The sequence below is a fragment of the Bison bison genome, unplaced genomic scaffold (genome assembly GCF_000754665.1).
Source record: "Bison bison bison isolate TAMUID 2011002044 unplaced genomic scaffold, Bison_UMD1.0 scf7180017858770, whole genome shotgun sequence".
Lineage (NCBI taxonomy): Eukaryota > Metazoa > Chordata > Mammalia > Artiodactyla > Bovidae > Bison > Bison bison.
In genome coordinates, this window is record NW_011489342.1 from 2719527 (window position 1) to 2730094 (window position 10568).

At 39.5% G+C, this 10568-nt stretch overlaps 1 protein-coding gene across 2 annotated transcripts in view; it reads left to right on the plus strand.

Annotated features, from left to right (window-relative positions):
- Positions 1-10568, plus strand: part of SCRN1 (secernin 1) — a 66494-nt gene that overhangs the window by 977 nt on the left and 54949 nt on the right. The gene's annotated exons all lie outside the window — the stretch shown is intronic.

The window sequence follows — 10568 nt, forward strand, 5'->3', positions numbered from 1 at the left end:
ACTTCTTTTTAACTCTTCTCGCTCGCCCAGGCCGCTTTTCCTGTGTTTCCGTTGCCTGCTATCCCAGTTGCTGGCCCGCTGGGGTGTGTACCCCGTGCCACCCCCGCCCTCGCCACCCCCTCGCTCCGGGGGATTCCGGCTCGCACTGGCGCATCACTGGTGGCCGAGCGAGCCTGGCCCCTCCTGGGTGGGTAACCCCCCTGCCGTACCGGCGGGTTCGCGCGAACATGGCTGCCGGGCCGGCCCGCTGCCCTGGGCCCGGCTCTGCCCCGCTTACACCGGTCTGTGGTCGCCGAATCGTGACCAGAGGACTACCATCCCGCTAAGGGCAAACGAACGTGTCAGCTATTGCTGGAGTCTATCCGGGCCGAAGGACTTGTCACAACACCCCACCCCACCCTCAAGCCACACCCAGCGAGGTTCTTGGGGACGGGGGATGTGTGGGCAAGTTAACGCGGTGGCTCTGGGGCACTTAGTGATCAAAGGCACTCGTATTTCTGAGATGCTTATCCACTTCAGCTTGCCTTTGCGCCCTCCGTTCGCTGGTCTGTCGGATCGCGGATTATTGGGCGACATTTCTCCTGAGGTCTGAAACGAGTGGGAGGGACGCAAAGCGGGAGGGACGCTTGAACTTTAGAGAAATTGACGAGAACTAAGATTTAGGGGTTAAATTTGCCCATTAAACTCAGACGCATGTAAGGAAACAGTCATTTGCTGTGGCTCCACACTGTCTTGGTAGGGCTCTGTTAACTAATACTGTCTTTCCGGATTTGCTGTTTAATTCTCGCTTGCAAGTGTCTTGAATTATGCTTATGTCTAGCTCCCCGGTGGAGTATGTGTGTGAGTGTGTGTCCCGGTGCCTACTGTGTTCCAGGCCTGATTAGAAGATGCATCCGTTGCAGAGGAAACCTCTATTAATTCAAAATGGCAGCATGAAAAATCAGGCCTGGCGGAATCAGCACAGACCACAGTTAACATCAGCTGCCCCCTGACTTAAGCTTTGGTGGGGGTGGGGAGAGGGTCTACCGGAACGAGAGCTCTCCTGGGTATGGCTACAGCCAGCCCTAAAGGGTAGGACGTGATTCTTGGAGCAGGCTAGATTTTACAGTGCTGCAAGGTTTTGGGGAGGTTATGTGGGAAATGTGGGAAGCTGTAATTTTCCTTATTTATCAAAAGCTGGTGCAAAGACCTGATTAAAACTGTGATTTTTATCTGGCTGCTGATAGCTGTTTGATAACTTCTGTGTTGTTTTGTACCTACAAGTGGCTCTTAAAAGAGATGAATGTCTAGTGTAAACATCATCTAAGAACAGTACATGGAACAAATACCAGGTTCTTAGAGCAAGTTTTATTGGAAGTGATGATTTGACATCATGACCAAGCACTCAGGCACCAGAGAATGATACATTCTTGAAAAGTGACTCATTTGAGATTTTAAATAAAACAGCCTTTCTTTCCCATTTCACTCCTGTGCTGCCAGCCATCTTCTTTTGCAAGCAGGAGATGCATGCGAAGGCAAGTGTTTCTGGGATAATGGGATAGAGAGAGATTAGTGCAAAGGTCAGGAATGGCAAGCTGGAAGCAGCCTGAGAAAGGGCTGTGCTGTCAACCTTCTCTTCATAGCCGGTGAGCCTGAACCCAGCAGGGTGAATGGACTGCTCCCAAGGTCATATAGCTGGTTGGCAGCTGGCAGTGAGAACTGAAATCCAGGTGTCAGAACTCCCCATTTTAGGATTCCACATGCCACCTTCCAAAGCCTAGGAGAAAAGGGCAAACGTATCATTGTTAGAATGGCAAACACTTCATGAAACCAAACATAAATTTAAAAATCTATAGGTATTTAAAGTAACTGCTCACACCTTAGTGTCCTAACTTAAGTCCATTTAACTTCTTAAGTTGTGTCCACCTCATGTTCCCATTTTCCAAGGACTAGACTGTTTCTGTATTTAAACACCAAAACCATAATTTTATGGTTTTTATATTTATGTCAAAATCTTTGAGGTGAGAAGTGCATTCTTTGATTAAAAAATCAATTGTTTATGTTGCTTCTTTTTTTTTGTTAAGAAGCCAAAGTGGGGCATATAATAGCTTCTGAATATATCCAACTTTAAATAATTAGTAAATAACAAACCTATTTTAAAATAAGTTTGAAGCAGCACTGAAGACAGCAGCTTTTTCTCTAATTTGAATTTGAGTTCTCAGAGTCATATACCAGTGACCCTAGTTCTACTAAAGCAGAACTAGAAATTGTGCATGGTATTTTTGCAGAGGTGTTGAGAGTATGGGAAATATTTCTTCTGGGCATACTGTAACTTCAACCCAGTGCTCTGCAGAAGGAGAAGGTGGGTGGGCTGCATGCAACTGGGAGAATAATTTATAGTGGTGAAACATAGGAACTAAGTATGAATTGAGACAAGTGCTAACGCCACATGTGTGCGCCTGCTCAGCCACTCAGTCGTGTCTCTTTGTGAGTTCATGGATAGTTTTCCACCAGGCTCATTTGTCCATGGGGTTTCCCAAGCAAGAATACTGGAGCAGGTTGCCATTTCCTTCTCCAGGGGATCTTCCTGACCCCTAGGGATCAAACCCCACTCTCCTGTGTTGGCAGGCAAATTGTTGACCACTGCACCACCTGAGAAGCCCGAGGCCACACGTGCCATTAAAACAATAACTTGCGTTAGAGCATGAATGTGAAGATTCATTCATTGAAATTCTCCCTATATGTTAAAGATACTTACAGTCACAAGTTTTAAAAATACATAAACACATGCAATCTGTGTTTGTTGGAGGACAATAAAAGATACAGGTAAGCCAAAGTTATTTTTAAAACACCACCCATGATCCCTTTATCCAGCAATAATCATCATTGTAAAGGTTGGGGACGATTTTCATTGGCGTGAGAGTCTAGGTTTGTGCTGTTCAATAGCCACTAGCCACAGGCCACATGTGGCTACTGATTACTTGAATTGTGATATATTACAATTGTGTGTTAGTCTGAATTGTGATGTATTGTAAATGTAAAATTTACACCAGATTTAAAACATTTATAGGAAAAGAAGATTTTAAAATAGTCTATTAGTTATTTTTGTTAAAGTATTGTTGATTTATAGTATTATATTAGTTTTAGGTATACAACATAGTGATTCAATATTTTTGTAGATTAGACTCCATTTTAAGTTATTATGAAATATTGGTTATGTTCCTTGTGTTATACAATATATCCTTGTAATTTATTTTTAATACATAGTAGTTTGTGCCTCTTGACCCCCATATCCCTATCTGGTCCCTCCTTCCTTCCCTCTCCCCACTGATAACCGTTAGCTTGTTCTCTGTATCTGTGAGTCTCTTTCTGTTTTGTTATACTGATTTGTTTTATTTTTAAAATTCTCATGTAAGTGTAAACATACAATATCTGCCTTTCTCTAACTTATTTCACAAAGCAGATTACTGTCTAGGCTCATCCATGTTGCTGCACATGACAAGGACAAATACAGCTTATTAATGATTTTATGTTGATTATGCAGGCATACCTTGGTGATTGTGCGAGTTGGGTTCCAAACCACTGCAATAAAGCAAGTATCAAAACAAGTCACATGAATTTTTTGGTTTCCCAGGGCCTATAAAACTTAGGTTTATCATGTAGTCTAATAAGTGTACAATAGCATTATGTCTAAAAAATGTATATGCCTTAATTTAAAAATACTTGATTGCTAAAAAATGCTGACATCATCTGAGCCTTCTGTGAGTTATCTTTATATTAAATCAAAGAGCGCTGGTCACAGATAACCATAACAAATATAACAATAATGAAAAATCTTGAAATATTGTGAGAATTACCAAAATGTGACACAGAAAGTGAGCAGATGCTGTTGGGAAAACACTATCTATAGTCTTGGTGCACTCAGGATTGCCACAAATCTACAGTTTGTAAAAAACACAATTGTCTGTGAAGTGCAGTAAAAGTACAATTAAATGAGGTATGTCTGTATTTTGAATTAATATTTTGGATATATTTGATTTAAACAAAATACATTGTTAAAAGTAATTTCATCAATTTCTCTTTACTTTTTTAAATGCAGCTCTTGGAAAACATAAAATTACGTATGTGGTTCACCTGTCTTGCACTGTATTTCTTTTGGGCTGTGTTGGTCTAGGTCATTACCAGAAAGTGAAGGTTGGTTGAAGTGTATGGTACTGTTCAGAGTTGGATGTGGATAGTGAGAGCAGTTTGAACAGACACTGGAGGGGAGGAGATGGGATGAGTGGGAAGGACTCACGTGATGTACGTGTCAATCACACCCACCTGTCCTCTTCCCTCCAGAAACTTCCAGCATCCTTAGGGCCTCCACCAGTGTGGAATGGTGATGAACTGAAACAGGTGGGTGACTAGAATGGGAGGAAGTTGGAGGTCTCCCAGCTTGAGCCTTTTCGGTAACAGAAAGAGCTTGAGATGGTTAACGTTCCCTTCTCCTTCTGTTTTTAATGGTTATGTGTTTAACCTGAATCTCCCAGTGCTTAATCTCCTCCCTAAAGTGAGCTAGGTGTTCGTGAAGGGTTCCATGAGCATTGCTGATCATTGTCTTAAGTTGTGCTACTGCCCTTCTCCTCTTGGTGGTTTACATGAGCGCCTCTTCTAGATGATATAGACCTTGAGGAAATGATTTTAGCTCCATTTTCCTCTTAGGTTGCACACAGTGCTTGTACATGCTTAGGGGGTCAAAGTACATGTTAGTAATTCATATCACTTCTTAAAAGTCCTAGTTAAAGTCATACAGCGATCACTGCTATATTTAAAATGGATAACCAACAAGGACCTATTGTATAGCACATGGAACTCTACTCCATGTTATGTGTCAGCCTGGATGGGAGGAGGTTTGGGGGGAGAATGAATACATGTATATGTATGACTGAGTCCCTTTGCCATTTATCTGAAACTATCACAGTTTGTTAATTGGCTATACCCTAATATAAAATTTAAAAAAATCATACAGTGATCAAAGGCTCATATGAATATCTTTTTCTCCTCTCAAAGTAAAACCTTAGTGTATTTTAAAATTGCACTTAGCAGTGCTTAGTGACCTAAAATAATTAAATGAGATGTCTTAAAATGTCCTTTCTTGAGCCCTGAAGTAATCAGATTTTTAAAAATAATTAAAAACCCAATAAAGCAATGCATGCATGCATGCCTAGTCACTTCAGTCGTGTCCGACTCTTTGCAATTCAGTGGACTGTAGCCTGCCAGGCTCCTCTGTCCATTGGATTCTCCAGGCAAAAATTCTGGAGTGGGTTGCCATGTCCTACTCCAGGGGATCTTCCTGACCCAGGCCCAGGGATCAAATCTGAGTCTCTTATGTCTCCTGCATTGGTAGGCAGGTTCTTTATCACTAGCACTGCCTGGGAAGACCAATAAAGCAATGTGAGCTTGCTATAAAGATATTTAAAATGACATAAGTGGATAAAATGGGAAGTTTCTATCTCTATAGCCCATGCTTAGTCCCACTTGCAACGCTAAGGATTAATATTAATCCTTCTAGGTCCTTCTTTTTTCTTCCTACTTTCCTCCTTTCCTCTCTCCCTTCCTTCTATCTATAGTATATATTTATTTTTGCATAAATGGGTATTTACATTCACATGTATATGTATTTACACACACACACTAATATTTTCATATATATGCATGTAGGTTCCTTTTTGGTAATAAAATGGGATAAATTCCCTGATGGTTTTTAACACAGCAAGTGGCTCTAGCATTAATGGGCACTTACAAAGTGGTTTGTTTTTTTTGGGCCCTGCCAAGTGGCATGAGGAATCTTAGTTGGATCTTAGTTCCCAGACCAGGATCAAACCCATAGCCTCTGCATTGGGAGCTTGGAATCTTAACCACTGGATTGACAGAGAAGTTGCTACAAAGTAGTTTTCAAATCCATTTTGCTAGACATAAAGTAACCCTGTGGTTTCATACTAGCAAGATTTAAATTTCTTCTGTAGGAAATGAATGTATACCTGATATGTTTTATAGGGACAGAGTGTATACCACTGTTTTAAGAGTGAATGGTAAGTTTATTTAAATCCCAGTTTACAGCATTAACATATCATACATAACAAATCATACTAATGGGAAAAGATCAGAATAGACAATAGACTATTTATTTGGGTGAGGAAAACAGATGGTGGGAATAGGAAGGTCATCATTTGTAGCAACCTTGCCAAATTAGTGATCACAATGGCAGCAATGTCAGAAATGAGAACAGAAGGAAATACAAGAAACTTAGATGTGACTTGTTCAATAGCCCCCAGTTTTTCCCACAGGGAATGCTTTTGGAAGCTAAACATATACCTGTATATTTAAAAAACAGTCTTTTTCATGTATCTCCATAATCATTACATTCCCAGAACCCTGATCTTTAAGACCAAACCTTCCCTGAATGTTCTTCTATTCCAGATACTCTGCGTTTAACATCTCATTTAATCCCCATAACAGTATGTGGTAGACATCATGGCCATGTTTTATAGATGAAGAACTTAGTGGTTGGATGAGCTGCACTTGGAATCTGAGTCTATCTGATTCTTTTTTATTAATAAAAAACCATAATGTATTCTCTTATTCCGACTATATAGGTCTAATGTATACTATTCACATGATACAAGTCATTTATTTTCTTTGTATCATTATAAAAAATAGAAAACTGCCTTTCAACCTGCCATATATTGGAAAATATCTTCCTTATCAAGGCTGAACTTGATCAGACTGTATTTTTCTAACTTGAATGAAAAACAAATACTGCTTATGCTGCTTATATACTTTTTTCCCCATTAAAAAACAATCAATTGTTTTATCTATGAGAAATGGATGCCATTCAACTAATTCTTTCTCTTCCCCTCACTCTAAAGTTCCTAAGAGCTCTTTCAAAAGTGATACTCATGCAGCCTGAATTTTCTATAAAGTGGTTCCATATTTTAAATACACCTGAGTGATGAACAGATCACTGTGTATGGTAGAGTTTTTGAAGGTAGGCCTTGAATTCAAGTGTGTCCCAACATTGAATGGACACAGAATAAGTCATAAGTCATATATATTGTATCTTTAGCATTATTTTTAGATTGTTTTAGATGATCAGGATTTTATTACCAGTGAGTACATACAGGTGGTTTAGTCCTAAGTTGTGTCTGACTCTTGGATCCCATGGACTGTAGCCAGCTAGGCTCCTCTGTCCATGGGATTTTCCAGGCAGCAATATTGGAGTGGTTTGACATTTCCCTCCCCAGGGGATCTTCCCAGCCCAGGGCTTGAACCCCTGTCTCTTGCACTGCAGGCCAATTCTTTACCGACTGTGCTACCCGAGAAGTCATACAGATGCATTTAAAATGTTATTAAATTCATAGCATATATTTCCCAACCAACTACAATCACTGTTATGTGGGGTGTCTGAAATTTTTTTGATGTTTAAAAGTTGGGAAACCTATTAGAATATTTTGCATTATAGAGAAATTCTGGAGTGATTTGAAGAATAGTGATTTGACTATAGGAAACTCTGTTTCCTTAGTGGCTGTCACCTGAATCATTCATTAAGTCGAAGATTTTGCTTTATTCATATTTCTCATTGTCAGCATATCTTGAAAATGAGGCAAAATCAGATGTGGCCAGAAGATAAAATGAATTCATTTGCCATAACTGAGCTGTGGTGTTTGTCCTTAATCCCTGGGTCTCTGCCTTATTGAAAGGCCATATTTATTAACTGCCGTATATTGGGAAAATAAGTTATTTCTACTTCAGCTGTTCCTTTTCTTTTTTTAAAGTATTTTCATTACAATTCAGATTTTCATGTGGGAAATTTGAAAGTGCCTGAATATAGGTTAAGAAATTGTGATTTTACAGCCCAGGAATATTATTACACTTTTTGTTGCATTTCATTACAGTCTTTTTGCATCAACTACCTATATAATATACATAATTTGAATGATACTGCTTGTTCTTGTGTATTTATATATTTGCCAGTCTTTTATGATATGTCAAGATAGTCAGTTATTTATCGTGTTTGTTTTGCTTTTTTATTCTTGTGATCATCTAAGTGGCTGTATTTGGGAGGTGATGCACCAGCAGTAGTCCATTAAATTATCAGGGGTTATGGTGAAGTTGAGTCATTGTTAATTACCTGGAATTTTGATTTCACAAATTCGAAATAGACACTCTTCATTTCCTCTTGCTAATCACCTAAATTGAAGTAATTTTGAAATGCGATAGCAAATCATCATTTCACTCATGAAAGAAAAAGCATCCAAAGGATATTTCTTAGCAGGTCCTACTGATTTAGAAATATTCAGCTACCTGAAATAATATCTAGGGTTTTTTTTTCTGGCTTAAATTCTTTCTATCCAGTGCAGAGAAGTCATGATCCTTACTAAAGGATTTACTTTGCATCTATGTTTAAATGAAGAATGCATTTTTTTAAAAGACATTTTTAAAGATTTGAGTTATTTTATTTCTTTAAAGTAGTGCAGAATCCCAAACATTTAAATAACAACTAACAAATCTTCCTGATTATCATGTAGAGTGATTAGTCTGATTTCCCAGTTTTTAAGTCAAAGACTGAGAAAACACAACCTCCTACATCTTTGTCATACTTCTCTCAAGTTAACCAGGGATGTGTTTCACCCACCTTGGTCTTTAAGGCAAAGAGTATTGCTGCTGATGCTGTTGCTGATTTCAGTAATATTCAATTAAAATTAAGTGGTTTCCTTAAAAATAAAACTGAGAAGCAAAGTGGCAGACAGTTGTTGGCCCTTGAAGCTGGTTAACACCTTAAAGGGGTTTATTGTATTCTTTTCTTGTTTGTATATATTGAAAGTTTCTACACTCAAAAAAAAAAAACCACCAAGAAAATAAAGCCAGACAGAAAAAATGAATCATACTTTTGAGAAGCAAAGAAGTTTAATAACCTATAAGAATAGATATTCCACACCAGTCTGAGCTGATGCATCAGAATCATCTGGGCATTTGTTAAAAATATACTCTCTGAATTCAACTCAGACCCACTGAATCAGAATCTCCAAGGAGAGGGTGTTCAGGAATCTGCTCCTCAGACCATTTCCATGTGTGGTCCAGTGTGAATCCCGTTGATTGAACCACAGCTTGGGAGCACCATGTCAGAATCAGATTTTCCTGTTCTTTCTCTCATTGAAGATGAAATATAGATAGATACCCTTTCCCCTTCATTTGCTCAACAAACATTTGTCCAGGTCTTATCATGTGCCAGCCTGTGTACTAGGTTCCTGGGGAAATAAGGAATTATGTAAGTGTCCTTGCCCTCATAGGGCTCATAGTCCAAAGAGATATAGCAAGATAGAGGGAAACAGGGGCTCTCCTCTTCTCCCAGTGCACTAATATACCGAGGCAAACTGAAATCCCTCTCCATCCTCCCTACCTCCAGTTATCCTTACTCAAAGAGATATCTGAGTCCCTGAAAAACTTACAAGTTGATTAGTCCAGCACATGGACAGAGGAGCCTGGCAGGCTATAGTCCATGGGGTTGCAAAGAATTGGACACAACTGAGCACACACATACAGAGCTATTTCTAACCTTAAAAGAATTTTAAACATCATGTGCATTACTTTTTAAGTAAAGAGAATAGGTGTTTGTTTGTTTTTTTTTTCTGCCTTGCTGCACCTAGTTCCCTGACTGGCATTTGAACCCAGGGCCCTTGGCATTAAAATCACAGTCCTAACCACTGGAACACTGGGGAATGTCCCCTAACTGTCATAAAATTTTTGTACAGATTGTTTAAGTCAGGGTCTAAATAAGTCCCACTCATTGCAATCGGCTGGTACATCTCTTAAGTAACTTTGTCTCTTCATCTTTTTTTTCTTGCAGTTTTTGTTGAAGAAATCAGATTTGTCCTATAGAGTTTCTCATAGCCTGGATTTTGCTGATTTCATCCCCATAGTTGTCCTTTGTATTCTCTATAAACTAATGCTTCAATCTAGAGGCTCCATCACTCCAGTCTGATCCTCTAAGCACATTTTAGTTACACATTGGAATATGAGTGTGTCTGATGAGCCAGGTGCAAACCTTCAGTGAGAGGATGAAGGAACATAGTAGGGATTGTTGGAAAAGTGGTAAACTCCTGACCAGTGACTAGTAGGAGGGAGGAAAAGGAACATTTATTGAGCATCCACTGTATACAACCACAGGACGGTGTACTTTCCATTTGATCTCAGGTATATATGAGTGCCCAACCTAGATAGCATATTCAACAGCAGAGACATTACTTTGCCAACAAAGGTTCGTCTAGTCAAGGCTATGGTTTTCCCTGTTGTCATGTATGGATGTGAGAGTTGGACTGTGAAGAAGGCTGAGTGCCGAAGAATTGATGCTTTTGAACTGTGGTGTTGGAGAAGACTCTTGAGAATCCCTTGGACTGCAAGGAGATCCAACCAGTCCATTCTGAAGGACATCAGCCCTGGGATTTCTTTGGAAGGAATGATGCTAAAGCTGAAACTCCAGTACTTTGGCCACCTCATGCGAAGAGTTGACTCATTGGAAAAGACTCTGATGCTGGGAGCGATTGGGG